Source organism: Felis catus, chromosome B4 (assembly GCF_018350175.1).
Source record: "Felis catus isolate Fca126 chromosome B4, F.catus_Fca126_mat1.0, whole genome shotgun sequence".
Taxonomy (NCBI): Eukaryota; Metazoa; Chordata; class Mammalia; order Carnivora; family Felidae; genus Felis; species Felis catus.
In genome coordinates this window covers 29738724-29758121 of record NC_058374.1, presented here as the reverse complement: position 1 = coordinate 29758121, position 19398 = coordinate 29738724, and the positions used below count along the sequence as shown (strand labels likewise).

General features: G+C 37.5%; 1 protein-coding gene across 2 annotated transcripts in view; it reads left to right on the top strand.

The window, feature by feature from the left end:
* Positions 1–9231: 9231 nt before the first annotated feature.
* Positions 9232–19398, top strand: part of EPC1 (enhancer of polycomb homolog 1) — a 105191-nt gene continuing 95024 nt past the window's right edge. Inside the window, exons 1-2 of one of the 2 annotated variants that reach the window (XM_023256506.2) lie at positions 9232–9384; positions 9481–9573. The gene's annotated coding sequence lies outside the window, so the exon portion shown is untranslated. The remainder of the gene's footprint in view (positions 9385–9480; positions 9574–19398) is intronic. The other variant, XM_023256507.2, reaches the window with a different exon arrangement.

Genomic DNA, 19398 nt, shown 5'->3' with positions numbered 1-19398 from the left:
ATCCCTAATTAGATCTGAATAGGCTCACAAACCTATATGATCTTCACACACCTCCATCTCGCTGACTTCTTCTGTCTTACTCCACTCCAGCCACTCTGGCCTCCTTGTTGTTCCTCAAACACAATAAGCATGTTCCTGCCTCAGTGCCTTTGTACTTGCTATTTCCTCTACCTGGAATAGTCTTCCTTCAGATGTCTACTTGATTCACTCTCCTCCTTCACAATGAACCTTTTCCAGATCAACTTACTTAAAATTAGAATCTTTGTGGCCAATCTGACTCTTGCTAAATGGTATCTCCTGTTTTATTTTTTCTATCACATTCATTATCATGTAATAAGTTTTATATTTATTTACTTTGTTTGATCCCTACCACAAAAATGTAAACTTCACAGGGCATTGATTTTCTCTTTTTTTTTTTTTTTTTTTACTGGCATGTCACAAATATCTAAAATAGTACTTGGAACACAATAGGTTCTCAATGTGTGGAACAAATGAATAAGTGCATTGCTGTTCTCCTTTCCAATATTCAGATCGGATAGTATGATGATCATTAGATATGCCTTTTAAGTACCACATTCTGGTCATGCATCTCATGCTATAAATGTCTACAATTTCTAGATGCCTGTGATTTCTAGAGATAAAAACAGGACTGAAGGGTCAGTGGTGAGACAAGTGAGTCAATAATATTGTTGAAGAAATTGTGATTGTATAATATGAAAATATAATTTTTATCTATGCCTATACTTTACACAAAAATGAATCTAGGTAGATTATATACATATTTTTAAGTGGTGCAAAGCTACAGAAATTCAAATTTTATGTTGTCATTAGAAGGGTAATAAACAGGGGCACTGGGTGGCTCAGTAGGTTAAGCGTCAGACGGCGGCTCAGGTCATGATCTCATGGCTCATTAGTTCAAGCCCTGCATCAGGCTCTGTGCTGACAGCTCAGAGCCTGGAGCCTGCTTCGGATTCTGTGTCTCCCTCTCTCTCTCTGCCCCTCCCCTGCTCATGCTCTGTCTCTCTCTGTCTCTCAAAAATGAATAAACGTTAAAAAAATTTTAAAAGAAGGGTAATAAGCAATGTCAATATTGCAAAAAGGAATCAAACAAATTTATAAGAAAAAAGTTAAGGTTTTAGTGGCTAAAAGGGCAAGGTGTAAATAATTTATATAATGAATACAAAATTTGTAAACAAACATGGAAAAACCTTCAATGAGTTAACAACAAATGCAAATGAAAACTATAATATGGTATCATCTGACATTTAGAAAGCAATGTGGTTAAATGGCTATGACAATGTTAAATGAAAAAGGCAGAATTCAAAATTGTATCTGTCATGGTTATAATTATGTATATGGACATGGACAGGAAGGGAACCCAAAAGCTAGATGTAACTTGGTCTGCTGGTTTTATGAGCATACTGAAATTTAAAGTTTATTTTCATCCCTTCCTTACCCTACCCTATCCTATGTTTTGGTATGTTGACATTTGAGGTCAATCCTCACCTGGCCAGTTTTGGTTTTATTGTTGTTGCAGTTTTAAACTGAGAAAGACTAATTTTCTATCTCTGTCACACCATATTTTTTCCCAGAGCATTAGGCTTTGTAGTTTTGAGAGCCAGAATAGTACAGAGGTTACAAGCACAGACTCTAGAGCCAGACTGCCCTAGTTTGAATCCTACTTTTTACTTGACCTTGGGCAAGTTACCAATGGCTCAGTTACTTCACCTTTAAAATGGACATAATAATCATCCCTCACTTGTGTGGTTTTTGCAAGGATTAAAAAAGTTCATGCATGTAAAGCACTTAGGACAGCACGTAGCACTAGATAATAGTGACTATTATTATTATTTTAATTAATTAGTTAAATAATTGATTATTTTCTCTCTGTCTCTCAATATTCTCAATATTCTTGATTAGATTGAAACTCTTGTCAAGCAAGCTCGACAACCTTAAGAATCATAGGGTTCTTCCGTCTTGCACTGTTGGTGGGAATGCAAACCGGTGCAGCCACTCTGGAAAACAGTGTGGAGGTTCCTCAAAAATTAAAAATAGATCTACCCAATGACCCAGCAATAGCACTGCTAGGAACTTACCCAAGGGATACAGGAGTGCTGATGCATAGGAGCACTTTACCCCAATGTTTATAGCAGCCAAACAATAGCCAAATTATGGAAAGAGCCTAAATGTCCATCAACTGATGAATGGATAAGGAAAATGTGGTTTATATACACAATGGAATACTACGTGGCAATGACAAAGAATGAAATATGGCCTTTTGTAGCAACATGGATGGAACTGGAGAGTGTTATGCTAAGTGAAATAAGTCATACAGAGAAAGACAGATAGCATATGTTTTCACTCTTACGTGGATCCTGAGAAACTTAACAGAAGACCATGGGGGAGGGGAAGAAAAAAAAAAGGGTTAGAGAGGGAAGGAGCCAACACACAAGAGACTCTTAAAAACTGAGAACAAACTGAGGGTTGATGGACGTTGGGAGGGAGCGGAGGGTGGGTGATGGGTATTGAGGAGGGCACCTGTTGGGATGAGCACTGGGTGTTGTATGGAAACCAATTTGACAATAAATTTCATATTAAAAAAAAAGAATCATAGGGTTCTTTGCCAGGAGTCTGTTGTTTTCAAACTATAATTAATGGTTCAGGTAATGACAAATCTGATCTCTAATGCCATCTTTGTACTGTCTAACCACAGAACACAGTCAGGCAAGTCACAGTTTCTCCAGGTGGCAGAACAGACTCGAAAGGGTTGGGATCTGGAGCTAAACCACCAACCATGTGGGACAGACAGAGGAAGAACAGATCCCTCTCTAGGTACTAGGAAATTAAGTCTAAACATTTGCTGAAATACGTGTCACATTCCAGTTATTGTGCTAAGTCTAAAAGCAGAGTCGTCGGTAAGAAAAGCCATTGCTTTCATAGAGGGTAAAGACAAAGAGAAACATCAAATAATCACAAGTGCAGTAAGTGCCACTCAGAGATCCAGGATTCTAGGGGAGCTTACAGTCTGACAAGCGGATATTCCAACCACATGATCACAGTCAACAGAACACAGGTTGATCCAGCATAGGCTGCTGTCAAAGTGAGTGGCAGTATCTGGCAATAAGGAATACATAGCAATTATTACTGAAAACTACAGGAGGCATGCTGGGACTCTTTATTCTGGAAGTTCCTGCCACCAGGCAACATCAAGGAGAGAACTCAGATACTCAGAAGATTAAAACAGATTGGCACATCCTGAAAGGAGGTGAAAAGAATGTACCATATTCTGGAACTCCAAGTAATTCAGTATGGCTGGAGCCCAGACAGGAGGAGCGCTGGGAAGGGAGGCAGGAGCAGCAAGCAGGGACTAGATCTTGAGAGCGTTTTCATACCACATGGTGGACATCTGCCAAAAACCTGCAGCCTGCTGGCTGGGGAGTACTCTCAGGCTCGGTTCTCTTACTCCTTTCCACCTAACAATAGCACCACACTGAGCCTCTGCCAGTGTGGAGAGAGGCGTTTTCTAGCTGCCACATTAACCCAAATGGTCCAAACCCACATTCAGAAGGACTTGTAACTAATATGGGCTGTACAGTTGCACCTGAGAGCACAAACAAAGGGTAAGGCTCTCTTTTCCTTCTCTCTCTCTTTCTTCCTCCCTCCCCTTCTCTCTCTCTCTCTCTCTCTCTCTCTCTCTCTCTCTTTCTCTCTCCTGCTTTTTTAGGTTAAAGTCCAACAACTTCTTTTCTAAAGAATAAATAGCTCAATGTTTATTTTGCCTTTTCCCTCCTATGTCCAAGGGAAATGATAATGTAGCCCTTAATTTTTCTTGCTTTGAATGGGGTTTGCTGAAAGGGGATACTAGTGTCAGTAGGTGGCAGCATGGAAGGAAGCTCTGCTGGGAATTCTCCATCCAAAGGGAAGAAACACCCACATGCCTACAGAAAAATAAAATAGGCCTTTTTATCTCATTTGTGAGTTCTTTCTCTGTGATCGTTTTTCTTGGAATCATGCTGATATTCACTTTGTTATTATTTTAAAACTATATAATTTTGGAACTATATTTGTGTTATAAATACTACATACTTGTACCACATAGATTACCTTTATGAAATAACTTCACATTTATAGAAGATTTGGCATTCTACTCTAAGAAAAACTTTCTCTCCTGCTTGTTTGCTTATCTCTGTATGGACTTGTGTATTCCTATTTTGTTCAATGCGTTGCAGTCTGTTACTGTCCTTACTTACTTTTATGTGCAAAATGAACCAGACTTGGCCAGTGGGGATCCCTTCAAGCTAGCTTCTATGTCCTTTGAAAAGTGTTTATAATTGTTTGAGCATTTCCTTACTCTCTTGAACAACAGGTGACCCTAAATCATCTTGCATTTTCTTTGCCTCAGCTCTGGTACCAACCACTTACAACAAATACTGGTTCCTTTTAGCAAATATCGATATTTAGAAACCAAGATCTAGGCACTCACCATGTTCATTTCTACTGAGCTGTCATTGCTTCTAAGCTCTCTCAGAGAACAGAGCTAGGAAATATATGCATGTATACACATAGACATACAAACACACACACATTTATATTTATCTCTATATGTATCCATGTATGTATGTTTTTTAAACTCATTAGTTTACATACCAATACTTTTAATTCCAATTCAGCACTTCAGGTTCTCTCCGGCCTTCCTCTTTCCATATCTGTAAACTCTTTCTCCAACAGTGAGAAACCTGACTCACATGATCCTCAGTGTATTTATTTATTTGTTCAATCTACCTGTATGTAATTGATCTATCTACCATGTTGGTTGTCTGCTTAGCCCCAGGCACTGCCATTTCCACAGCAACTGCCTCTTTCAGAGGAGGAGAATGGATAGAAAGAGTGGCTTAATGAGAGGAAAAGAAAAATGGAAGGAGGGAAGGAAGGAAGAAAGGAAGGAAGGAAGGAAGGAAGGAAGGAAGGAAGGAAGGAAGGAAGGAAGGGCCAGTTCCATCTTAAAGCTTCCCACCTACAGATTGTTCAAAAAACCAAGGGCTTACTCAAAGGCAAGGGTTCAATAGTGTTTCCAAATGCCAAATAGGGAAAGAAACAGAGAGTCTGATCAGCATTCAACTGTCTGTGCTTTCTGATCAGCATTCAACTGTCTATGCTTCTTGCAGTAACTCAAAGTTTCTGTCAATAATAATCTCAGAGAGTCCTACAGAGGCTTTTCTACAGACACTGTGATTATGGTTGAGGGTATTGCTGCCATTGCCATAGTAGTGTCCCTATTTGGGCTCCACAGTTATATTTCTTCTAATTTATACTCACACACCTGTCCATGATCAACCACCATGTCATAATATCTGTGTTAAAAGGAGCCTACACACAGTGCTGAGACCAACCCTTCCCCATGGAAGCTTTTATATTGAAAGCTAAAGCTCTTAGAGACCAAATACAAAGACCCAAATACTTCTATGAGGAGTTATCAGGCCTTTATCCTCCCTAGAAAGATCTTGATATTCTTTTTAGATAAAAACAGTGATAATTTCTGGCTTTTTCAGGATAGTGATGGTGCATAACAGGATCTGCAATTTACAAAATTCCGGGGCACACATACTTTTATTTAAGAAAAGGTAGGAAATTACCTTAGAGACATATGTGAAATATGAATATTTTATCACACTTAGAAGACCTCAGCAAAATTCCAATATATGAATAATATTCTTCACTTCCTCTTAGAGAACTTGTGGCACCCTCTGATGATAAATCTGAATCCCTCCTTAGATAATAATTTATCCCCTTTACAGAAATCTCTAGTCCAGGTAGTAGTAAGCTTTCCTCGACAACATCACATTCAAGCCAACTTTAGAAATGCTCCTTTAAAGTCCAGAAGCTTAATTTCTGGGCCAAATCTGTCCAGAATGGATCAGAATAGTACCCAACTGTCCACCAACCATAGACATGAGAAATAAATGATAGTATATTCAAAAACAAAATATTACACAGCAGTGAGTGTACTACAACTATGCAGCAGCACTGCATCTCACGAACATAACCAAATGTGAAAGTAGGCATCGTGTATGATTCTGTTCCTACACGATGTCTACTTTCATGTTCAAATATAGACAAAACCAGTTCGTGGTGCTACAAGTCAGAATTGTAGTCACTTGTGGGGGAATAGCTAGAAGAGGGCACAAAGGGGGTTTCCAGAATTCTAACACTATTCTGTTTCTTGATCTGGGTCCTATCCATTCTGTAAAATTTCATCAAGCTATACACTTAAAATTTGTATATTTTTACTGTGTATATTAAATTCAATCAATATATATTTATGCCTCAAAAGGCTCCTTGAGTGAAACACCATTGATCCTTAAGGAAGGATCCAGAAATTTTCAGGGAAAAAAGACCATTCTTTTTTTTTTTTTCAACGTTTATTTATTTTGGGGACAGAGAGAGACAGAGCATGAACGGGCGAGGGGCAGAGAGAGAGGGAGACACAGAATCGGAAACAGGCTCCAGGCTCTGAGCCATCAGCCCAGAGCCCGACGCGGGGCTCGAACTCACGGACCGCGAGATCGTGACCTGGCTGAAGTCGGACGCTTAACCGACTGTGCCACCCAGGGGCCCCGAAAAAAGACCATTCTTAGGTCACTTTCTAACATCTTCAGGAAAGGTCAGGATTGTTTTAAGTCCCCTGGTTATGACAGTAGGCTTCTCTTCTGTCTCCACACCTGCTTACTCTGACTGACCTTAGCCCCATATATTTGAATCAGACCATGTGGGTACCATTTTGTGACTAGAGGATTTTTGGAGGTGAGTGAAACTCCATGTTTATACCTATATTTTGAGAAGGCTGACTCTCCCCAAATCAAATTTGCCAAAATTTTTTTAATGTTTATTTACTTTTGAGAGAGAGAGAGAGAGAGAGAGAGAGAGAGAGAGAGAGAGAGAATGAGCAGGGGAGGGGCAGAAAGAAAGGGAGACAGAATCCAAAGCAGGCTCCAGGGTCTGAGCTGTCAGCACAGAGCCCAATGAGGGGCTCGAACCCACAAACTGTGAGACTGTGACCTGAGCCAAAATTAGACGCTTAACCTACCGAGCCACCCAGGTGCCCCAAATTTGCCAAAATTTAATTGAGAGCCTACTGAACATCAAGTCACATTCAAGGCCTGGAGACTACTCATGCTGAGGTGGGGAAATCCAGTCATGACAGGTAAACATCTCTAGAAAGTAGGAAAATTTAATGATCTTCTTTAAAATGTTGAATTTAAGATTTCAAAGATCCAGCACCAGAAATCTTGAGCTGATATCCCATTTTTCAGTCTTAAGTAGCAGATAGTTTTGAAAGCTCCCCATACTCAGAGTGGTTCTTTGCCCTTCAAAATGATGTGAGCCTGTAACCACATTTAGAGCTATGGGACTTAAATTGGTAGGGAAAATTGGATTTTTGTTGCTTTGGAGAAGAGAGAAAAAGACAAATAAAATGTGTGTCTTTATGACTTACTTTTCCGTAGGATTCAAAAGATGTTAATCCATAAATTTGTGAACTCCCCATTTGGCTCTCTGGGAAGCAATCTAATCTTAAGGTAACATATATGTAACTATTCCCTACGCACAATGAAGATATGCAGCTGTTGAATATATTCACAGCAGCATGTCCCTGGAATAATTTCAGGTTGATGTCTGGCTCTGCTTATTCTTACCGTTATTATCAGCACACCTATTCATACCCCAAATGTTGCTCAACTGATTTAAAGACACTTTCTAACTTTTTTTCATTGCTTCTATGTCATCTTTGCAGTTTTTTTCCTTTTTTAATTATTTGTGAACACTCCTTAGTCTCAGCCCAATTCCTAAAACTGCCACAATATCCAACTAGCAATTTTCATTTTTTCCTCATATATTTTTTCCAAAAAACATCATAACAAGTTATCCAAGACTTTAACCAAGTTATATTCTTGCATTCTTGGCAACTGAATCATTGAAAGAATGAGTCTGATAACCATCCCCAATGACATTTTTATCAGGGCTTTCATAAAATAATCCCTACATTGGAGCAATAAATAGTTTATTTGAATTTTTCTTGAAAAACAAATTATATTTAGAATGGTTCTGTAATCTGTGTACTTTTCCTGAGAGACTCCTTCTAGGTCTTTCTTTGTTCATCTCGTGACCAATAATATCCACAAATATAACTACCACCTAAGCAACTCAGGTATTTTATAAGCCCATAAAAAGGTAAAAGAACCTTCAGGATGTGTGTATATTTTCAAAGTCATTAGATTAATATAGAAGTATCATCTGAAGCAGAATTTTGTTTAGGAATCAGGATGTGTAATTTTTAACACCGAGAACATATGCTCTCCTTTTTTCTTCCCCTCTTTATTTCTCCACTACTGTGATTCTTCCCTTCATCTGAACAGCTTCTAAGCTCTTGATTCTAAGATTGCACCCTGTTTTTGCTTTTCTTTATTAATCTTACTACTCAAAATCTGAAAGTAGGGCTCAGTAAACTTTCTAGGTGAAACCAAAGGGACGTTTGTCAAACTTGGCACCCTCTGGTTTAAGGTCTGTATCATGCCGCTGATACTTATAGTTTCCAACCTCTGTTGGCTCCTTTACAATCTAATGCCCTGTAGTCTCTACCTACTTTCTGGCATAGGAAATCTCTCCTCTTTCCTCACAGATAACATGGTAAATGGTTTTGAAGCTTTTTCAAATGAGGAAAGATGGCACTAAAAGTTGCATTGATCGTATACTATTTTATAGTTTATGAGACAGTTTACAGGATTGTTAGAAATAAATGACAGGCCTCCTAATTCCCAATCCCTATGTCTGGAAAGAATTTAATACTATTGTCTTACTCTCAATTACTTAGTTTTAAGATTATCATCTATTAATAAGTGTAACTGTTCTCCCATTAATGATGGCAATATAAAGTCTTCCTTCCAAATAATTTATTGAAGTAAAAATGCCATTACATTAAAGAAACTTTAAATAAAGAATAGCAAAGGTGATATGAGGATATGGCAAAAATCGTGAAAATCAAATGACTAAAGTTTGGGAACCATCACTATTTGGGAAACTATAAAGACTGATGTAGAATGATGGCAGGGCAACTGAAAGTCAAATGTCATTTACTCTGTTCTCTAGATGGTACTTAATGAGTCCCGTGCTCCCTTATGACATCAGTTGAGGTCATAATGGCAAGGGACAATCCCAGGCTTTCAGCTTGCCTGACTCCAGCCAATAGCTGACTGGCAATTAGAGAAGCAATCCTATCACACGTTTGGAATAGTCAGAAAATGTGCTGATAGGAGCCAATCAGAGCGACAATCTTCAAGTCCTATAAAAAACATGACCCAAGAAAAGAAACTGACCCAAGAAAAGAAATAGGTAAGTTGGCCAGTATCAGGGAGCATAGATTTGCATGCTACCTCACCCCTGGGGCACCAGTCTCTGATTTTTTTTTTTTTTTTTGGCTCTTTCTAGAAACTAGATGTGAATCCTGGGCAAGTGTACAACAGTGACAGACAGAGCACTATGCTCTGGGTAACCCTAAAAGTTTACTAAGGACACTGTAAGGTGGGAACCATCTTTGCTTGGTATTTATGGTATTTCTATTATAGCAAATATTCTTTTTAGCTAAAAAATGATGAACATCTTGTTTAAGTGGCAAGTAGTTGGGATGGAAGTTTTGTTTTTGGCAAAGCCATAAGTGGGGGGACAGGGCTAGGGAGTCTGACACAAAGATCTTGCCCTAAACCCTTACGGGGGACAGAAGTTAGAAGAGGAAGCCCATGCTTTTGTTTAAGAACAATTTATAGGAACAAAAATTATAACAATATTTATTAACTTTAGGAAATTTTTAAAACTTTTATAAGCTTCAATGTCTTCATCTGAAAATAAAGAGAGCAATAACATACCTCATACTAATTATTGTGCAGATTACATGAGATAATGAATATAAATCACCAGGTCACACGAATGCTCCATAAATGTGACTTCTCCATGAAGGCAAAAGAACTGAGGTCAAGATCTGAATCTTACCAGTTATGTAACCATGGGTCAGTTTATTTATTTATGACTCAAAATTTTCCAAAATGTATATGAGACAGATTATAAAAATTCCAAATAACAAAATAGTATACATAAAATTTCAGAATCAGGGAAAATATAAATTGGAATGGAAAGCCAAGTGAAAAGAAAAAATATAACATATATGTTCAGACCATTAAGTCTTTTCACAAGTACTAATGTGTACTAAAGTATAAAATTAGCTCTGGGCTTCCTAGCAACCCGAAAGAAGATGGGAAAATATTTGAACAAAATATCCCTTCATTCTCCATGGGGAAGAAAAATATCAAATGCTCATGACAAACGCGTTTTCGAAGCTTTAGTCTCCTCATCCTTAAAATGATAAAAAATATTATCTAGCTTTCAGGTTAGATGTTGAAGACTAAGTGGAATAATGTATATGAAAAAGTACTTTTAAACTTAATGTGCTCTATAAATGTTACTTATTATTCCATATACTTTATCTAATAGAGCAGGCTTCTCACACTTCGGGATCTTCTGTTAAGTTACTGAGCTAAATTACTTTTACCATAGGAATATCTAGCATCTCCAGGTACTATTCTAGTTATTTACGTGTATTCAATTCCTCTTGACAATAATAGTAGCTGATATTTTATTATCCCAAATCAGATGAAGAAATTGGGGCACAGAAAGGTTAAGTAACATTCCCAAGATTACTCTGCTAGTATGTGGCAGTGGTAACATGAATACCCAGGAAATTTGGCCTCTCAACACATGCTTTTAACCATACTTGTACACAGCTACAACTAGGTATAAATTCCTTATACTCACAGCGCTTATGTAACTATAAAGAATACCCATCTATAAATTGAATATAAACCAACCAATAAAACCAATAAGTTTTAAATTAAAGGTCTTAATGTGATGTGACAGAAGATAATTGTTTTCCCCATAACTACTGGTAGCATGAATTTGATGAATTTGGTCAGGTTAAAACCAGGTAGTGCAAGACTACATTACCTCATCACTGTTTTTCATCCAAATTACTGTAAACCATTGTTCATATAGCTTATAGTGATATTATGCCTTTACTTGATATAAACACATCATTTACATATTAAGTCTGCTTTGGTTCTTCTCTCATTAGTTCCCTGATTAAAGTAGAATTGCTTGGTGCTAACTCAATTATAAAAACAGACTAAAATTGCAGAGTAGCACTTGGCCGTAGGGAGGTCATTCAGATAATGCACAATATGCTTCTTACTTTTAAATTATTGTTTAAATGAAAATTAAAAATTTTTAAATTCTCACAGAGAGCTCAGAGACACCAGTTTGAGAAATCCCACCAGACCTATTCTTTAAAAAGCAGGTGACCAGATGATCTCTTCGTAATTTGATGTGCAACCCTATCCCACTCTGTTGCCAGAGAGGAAGAACTGAGCACCACCTCCTGCCAGTAAGAGAAGAAAGTCTCTAAGCAATGTATATACTCCTCCAAGTTTCCACCTCTTTCTATCATGTACCCAGGGCTCCTTGGGGCATCTTGAGGTGGCAAGTCCAGCTAGTCTGAGTCCTATCAGAAAAGAGGGAGACTTTAGGGAGATTTGGCTACAATAAACCTGTTCTGATGGTACCAAGTGCCACATGCTAGCCCTAGTGGCCTCAGACTGACAAGGGGCTCTTTCGGGATTCTTTCAGCAATAGCCAAGTCCCAAGACCATGCTCATCTTGAATTCCAAGCCGAAAGGGTCTCAGTTCTCAATGAACAGTGCAGGCCCAGGGTGAAAGCAGATCCAGAAGCACTGCTTCAGGATCAGTTCAAAATAGATAGGAATTTAGCCTTGTTTCCTATTGTAAGTATTCTTCAAATTATGTTTTGCAAACTGAGGTTTGATGTATTGGTTTCCAAATATGCACAGTGGACACAGCATACTGATGTGAAGATGCAAATAGTTTTAAGATGTCTGTTACTGAGGATTGCATATTAAAGACTTCTTTGAGGACAGCAAAAATGTTGCAATAATCTCTACAGAGAAGCAAAGACAAGAGTCCAACATGCCAGTGTCTGGCTTAAAATTACCATGAAATAAAGAGCCAATAGCACAGATCTTTACTAGCAGTTCTGAGAATGAAGCCTGGACCCTAAAATAGAGTGACTAACTCAATCTCATGATGACTGAAACCTGATCTTGGCCTCATCAACATTTTACACTAACTCCTGGATAAGCAATCTCTTTAAAGAACCCCCAGTAAGGATAAATAACACCCATCTGGCATTTTCTTTTGCTAGGTGAAAAATGATAAGAGGTAAATGATAAATGATAGTAAGTCTGAAATTAAGGAAGGTCATATCAACAACTTATCATATATAGAATAAAGGTAGCAAACAGTTGGCTGCCACCAGGGCTGTAGGCTTATTTATAAAAAGTTGATCTAAAATGACCATATTTTCTGATTTTCCCTGTATAATCCAGGCTGTTGTACCAGTACAGTTATTAATAGCGCCATTTTCACCCTTGAAAATTTCTCAATTTTACTACAAATTATCTAGTCACCCTAGTCACCCTACCTATGACACCATCCCATGTTATTTTATACTCCACCTCCCCTTCTGATCCTCTTCTCCCTCATCCCCTAGGAATCCCTTATCATCTTCTTTACTCATTGACCATCTTTCCCTGTTTTCCAAGTGTTTCATGCTCCAAAATTACCCCTCTATTCAGTATTCACTCCCATGTAACCCAAATTCATTCAACTCAAATGATCCTGGGAAATTATTAGAAAGCAAGCAATGTGGTTATTACATGGAAAGGAGTTTGTGCTATTTGTGATTTTACAAATAATTTAGAACTATAGAATGGGGGGACAGTTTTCTAATGCCTCTTGAAAATCTCTGCCATTTGTCAAAGTAGGGTGCAATTGTGTTAATTATGTAATCACTTCTGTCTGAGTTATTTTTGTGACTGCTATTATATATACACTTGTTCAGTTATATAATAGGGATCGCTGACTTGGCACCCTTTATTCTGAAAGTTTGCCAACACAAAAAGAAGTACAAGGAAAGACATTGGAAAGAGATCCAGAGAAGCAGGATTATATTCTTTATTACACATTTCCATATTTTCCAAGTGGCTTGAATTAAGTTTATATTACTTTTCACCATCTGGAAGGAAAAATGAATTTAATAGAGGAGAATAATATGTAAGACAAGAGTAAAGATCACTTAGACCACTACTTATTCTTATCAACAAGAAAATATGAAAGCTAGCTTTGACATTGGATAATTGTCAGCTGGTTACAAACACATGTGTTTATATCACATATAAAATAAAGCTTCTTTCAGTGGTCAAAAAGTTAAAGTGAATCATCACACCAGCAATCCAGCTTTGCAAGAACTGCCTCTTTTATTAGTTACCCTTAACTGGCAAGATAAAGCCCCTCCCACCCCCACCCCCCCACCCCCCCACCCCCCACCCCCCCACTGCTTCCCACTGTGTGCCACAGCCAGGTGTTAACCAAGACAGACAGGAATAAGTCTTGTAAAAGCACATTTTTAAGGGGTGCTATTTCTTTGCACCACCTACTTTGAGCACCAGAATTTTTACTGCAATTGTCAGTTGAGGGCTATTCAAATTCCCAAATTCTAAATTATAACAACGCCTAAAGTGTTCTTTTAATGCAGAACAAATTCATTACAAATAACTGACCTAAATATTAAAATACAGTAACCACCTATGCAGATTCCTTCATTAAAATCAACCCCCATTCCCCCCACCCTAAGGAATTATAAGAAGCCTTAGCTAGATATAGCTAGGAAAATTATTTACAATTTGATCCTGTTAAACTCTTCTTCCTTTGTCATCCCAGGCCTGAATTATTTACTGACTTTTTCTTCCCAATAATAATTCATGTTCTATAACAGTAAATGATCTTTCTTGTATGGAAGCTTTAATGATTTCTCACAGAAAATTTTCATCTCTTTTTCTATAATTATTCAATCTCATACTTTAAGCAAGAGTCTTTACCAAACGTGCTTCTGTTGCTGTGGTTATTCCAATTCCTCTTTGACCTCAAATCTACACAAGGGTTAAATTTTAAACAGGATAGTCTCTGTCAGTATACGATTTTTTCATCACCAATTTGCAGGTGGGAGTGGTGGGAGTCATGGAGGGAAATATGTTCTATTTTTTTTAATAGCACAAAGAATAACTTTCATTTTGAATACTAGAAGAAAAATTCCTCTTTGTCATATTTGTACTATGATACTTCCCATAGCATACTACAATACAAGAAAACTCCAAGCTAGGGTCTAGGTTTACTGTTTTAACCATTTCGTGTCCACAGGTCCATAACAGGTCAGTTACCACTGAGTCTTGAATTCTGATAAGCCATAGAGGAATGAGACGTTTGAGTAACAGCTGAGGTCACCCAAGATTTAGGGTTCAGAGGATGAAAATGGCCGCTGCTGGTGGAGGCATGCATATAGCTGTCAAGAATATAAGAAAAAGAATGTTGAGAGAGTGAATAGTGTTGGAATATGCAGTTCTAGAATACTTGCCAGCAACATGATTAAAGGAAAACATAATATAGGAGAACCATTTTTTAATAAGAGAAATGAGTAGTTGTCTTAGGCACTTAGAACAGAGGTTATTGAATATTTTTTAAAGAATTATATCTTTCATCTTGTTCCTCACCATGTCTATTGCAAATTATCAGATTCCATCACTCTGTAATAATTAAAATAGCTTTCTTTTATTAAGAAATAACATGCATACAATATAATAGATTTAAATGTACTAATCAAAGTATAGCTCAAGAATTTTTGCGTATATGTGTACACATATGACATACATATATACATACAACTATGCATATCTTATATCTATGTAACCACATGTAACCAAAACCCAGATTATAAAGTCCCCTTCTCAGCCTAGAATTATACAGCAATTAAAAAGTAACTGATTTTAACAGAGAAAATAATTTGAAGATCACTCACACTGATTGTACTAGAAAATGCATTAGTTATGAAGAAGAGACCCCATAAAACAGTGCTTTTAGACAAATTAGTGGTTTTCTATTTCCCTTATGTGAAAAAAGAAAATCCAGATGGAATGAAGGCTCCACAGAACCTAATGTTCTTCCTTCTATGCAGCTACCCCTAGCCATGAGCCATCCTCTTGGCTGTCACAGAGCTCCTGACTCCACCTAGGTGTGGTGACCACATTCCAAGCAGGAAGAAAGGTGAAGGTGAAGAGCAAAGGGCCCTGCCTGCTGAGTCAGGCCCCTATCAATGCTTTCTCAGAAACTCCACCAAATCACTTCTGCCTAAATCTCACTGTTTAAAACTGTGTGGCAAATAGTTTGGGACTAATAATTTGGCAAAATTAGATTTTATTAGTAAGAAAGAAAGAGGGGCTGGATACTGGCTAGCCAACAGTCCCAGCCACACCAATGGTCACAAACTCCTCCCATGAATGACCTTTCTTGAAAATGCCACTGTGCTTAGATAAATGCAATCTAAAATCATCCCACAATGGGTAATGAGTTCTGAAGTAAAACTCCTATAATCTCTGCCACAGATATAAAATTAAAACATTTGGAAAAGAAAAGACTGGTGAGGTACTGCTTCAAAATATGTTTCCTAGAAAAGCATCATAACATTTCACTATTCTTAAGAAGGAAAATACAGGAAAAATATTAAAGGGTAAAATTAAAAGAATTTGTTTAAGACCACACAAATAACTAAAGAAATTTGATAACATGGTGTACATTAATTCATTATGGTCCACAAATGGAAGTTTGGCCATTTCCAAATTGTAACTCTTTTCATGATCATTTGGACTATGAGCTTTGATTTAAACTAAGAATTTTTTTTTTAAAGAAACTGAATGGACTAGCATCTTCAGATGCACAGTCTCTTAACCACAATTATGAATTCCCAAAATTTGAAAACTAAAAACTTTTTTGCAAGTTGCAGTATCCGTTTGGTGACAAAAGCTGACTTGACTGATATGGGGCTACTTACAGTCTTTATTTACCCCCATTTAGTGTGATTGGTCATATATTTTATTATTATATTTGGTTATGGAATGTTGCATCGTATTACTGCTTTAAAATTACGGTAGTTCCCTCTTATCCATGGGGGATACATTCCAAGACCCGTAACGGATGCCCAAAACCTCAAACAGTACCAAACCCTATGTATACTGTTTTTTTTCCTACACATAAATACCTTTGATAAAATCTAATTTGTAATTTAGGTACAGTAAGAGATTGACAATAACTAATAGTAAAATTAAAACAATATACTATAATAAAAGTTATGTGAATTTTGTGTCTCTCTCAAAACATTTTACTCTACTGTACTCACCCTTGTTGTGGTGATGTGAGCTGATAAAATGCTACATCATGAGATGAAGTGAGGGGCATGATGCCGGCATTGTGACAGAGCATCAGCCAACTATTGACCTTCTTACGACTTGTCAGGAGGAGGATCATCTGGTTCCTGTGGAGGGTTGGCCATGGGTAACTGAAACTGCAAAAAGCAAAACTGTGGATAAGGGGGACTACTATGGTTTAAAACTCTGAATTCCAAACCATGTTTTCCTTCACCTCAGTTTTAAGAGGTAAAGGTCTTAAAAACTGCATTACCTAATTGGTTCACAATTTGATTTGTTTAGAGATTCCTATTACTATCAAAGCTCATTCGAGGAATTACACATCATTGCTTTTAAATATTTTCTAAGTCTTGGAATCTAAGAAATCGAGCACATTTATTTCTGCCCAAGTGTACATAGCATTTTGGTTCAGTAACAAACAGTAAATTCAAAAAGGATAACTGTTTTTATTACTATTGTATTAGTTAAATTCTAGCTTTATAATAATGCTTTGGCTCATTTGTTTAATGTTTATTTATTTTTGAGAGAGAGACAGAGACAGAGCGTAAGCAGGGAAGGGGCAGAGAGAGAGGGAGACACAGAATCTCAAGCAGGCTCCAGGGTCTGAGCTGTCAGCACAGAGCCCAACGTGGGGTTGAACCATGAGACCATGATCTGAGCTGAAGTAGGACACTTAACCAACTGAGCCACCCAGGCTCAGTTAATTGAGCTTTGTGCAACTGATAAGAAATACAAGGTTTTTTGAATAAAAATATAACAAAATCAAACTTGAAAAGAAGCAGAAAATGAGGCAAATGGTTGCCTGAATTCTTCCTTTTCATTTTACTGGTAATATGTATGATCTTAGATATTTGTTTCTTATTCATATTTATTTATGAACTGAGTCATGGTCAATGGCTATAGTGATGCAGGCAAAATGTAGATTTTTAAAATATAATACCAAAACACTGTGATGCAGCTGTGTAAATTCACAATTTGCATAGAGTTTAGGTTCTTTCCTCCACTTCACCACAGCTTCTCTGGATCTCATCGTCACTAAAACTTCCAAAATCTCAAATTCCAACCTTCTACTCTGGATATAATTCACTTAGATATGGAACTCCTTTCTGTAGCTTACAAACCTCTGCAGAGACTAATTTCTGACCTCATCTGATGTCATTTTCCCTTTCTCTCAATAGGCTGCACAGACATTGGCCTCATTTTACTTCCTGGAATACTTCAAGCTCCATTCTGCCTCAGGGCATTAGCACATGTTGTAACCTCCTTCTGGTCTGCTATTTCTCATGTATTTTTCAAGTTTGGCTCCTTCTCATCCTTTAAGTCTAGTTTCAATGTCACCTTCTTAGAAACAATTTCTTTTAACACCTTATCTGTATGTTTCCCTCCCTGTTACTAACACTGCACTCTATGTCTTTAATAGCACTTACAATTTACAATTACATATTTATTTGCTTGCTTTCTTCTCTGTCTCCCCACTAGACTATGAACTCTTTGAAGGAGATGGTAAACTGTCTCTTGTTCACTAATATATATGTAGCACCAAGCATCACGTCTGGCACATTCCAAGCTCTGAAGAACTATTTGAATAAACAACATGAGAATTATTTATCCTATGTCTTTCCGTAATTTTTTCTAAACATCTCACTCTACATTTTACCTTTGCCCAAGCAAAAGATGTCCAAATCTTGTGTATCATGAATATCGGCTCAAAAACTCTGAAGAAAATTCTCCCATAAGAAAATATATAATTAGAAATATTAGAAGATGCTAATTTATGGATAATAAAGTATATACACACATGCACATCTACATATGTATATATGAATGTACATATATAATTATATATGTGGATGTGTATGCATATAAAGGAGTGGTGGAAAGGATGGGGGAGAAAAGAACTGGACTAGGATCGTGGAGAGACAAAAGGACACAGTGAAAACGGCCTCTAGAAAATGTTTTCTATTGGAAAGAAAAGTGCTTAAAAATTACTCAAGAATTTTAGTCTACTCTGTTCATTAGATAGCTTTTTAAGGATGTTTTCCTGATTATAATCAAATAAATATCACAGAATTTTACTCTCATCAGGTCACTATTGATGAGATTACAAAATAATCTCTTTACCGCAGTTGTTCATTAAATATATTAGCATCCAAGTCTTTTGTCATCTACTCCAGTTGAAGGAGAGCAGGGACAATAGACATAGCCCAGAGAAGGGATCTAGTTAGGTTCTATCTAAATTGGCCGAGGACCCATGCCTGTAGGTGTCTGTCTGGCAAAAGCAAATGAATGCATGGTAAGCCGTGCCTCCTGGTTTACCGTGGACAGTCCCTGTTTATTCCAATCATCATATAGTTAATAATATGTCCCCTTTCACTCTCAAGTGTCCTGATTAAAATGATGAATTATATACTCACCTTAGCTATAGCTCCTTAAGAATGTTACCTATTAAATGCCAGGCAGAGGGGGCGCCTGGGTGGCACAGTCGGTTAAGCGTCCGACTTCAGCCAGGTCACGATCTCGCGGTCCGGGAGTTCGAGCCCCGCGTGGGGCTCTGGGCTGATGGCTCAGAGCCTGGAGCCTGTTTCCGATTCTGTGTCTCCCTCTCTCTATGCCCCTCCCCCGTTCATGCTCTGTCTCTCTCTGTCCCAAAAATAAATAAACGTTGAAAAAAAATTAAAAAAATAAATAAATAAAATAAATGCCAGGCAGGGAAAGGGATGCCAGACCAACAGGTCTGCACAGGGGGAAAGGGATTCTGAAGAACTAGGCAATTCCTCACCCCTTTTCTTCATCCAGTTCCTTTAAACATTGCTCTATCCTTGGCTCATTAGAAGTTTAGCTGGAGAAGAATTTTGAATGTGTTCAATTAACAAATATGCAGTATTAGACACATTTCGATATTTGCTGGCTTTTTGACTTTACATTTACAATCATCATGTTGCATTCATTTTGTATTAATGTTTTTTTTAAG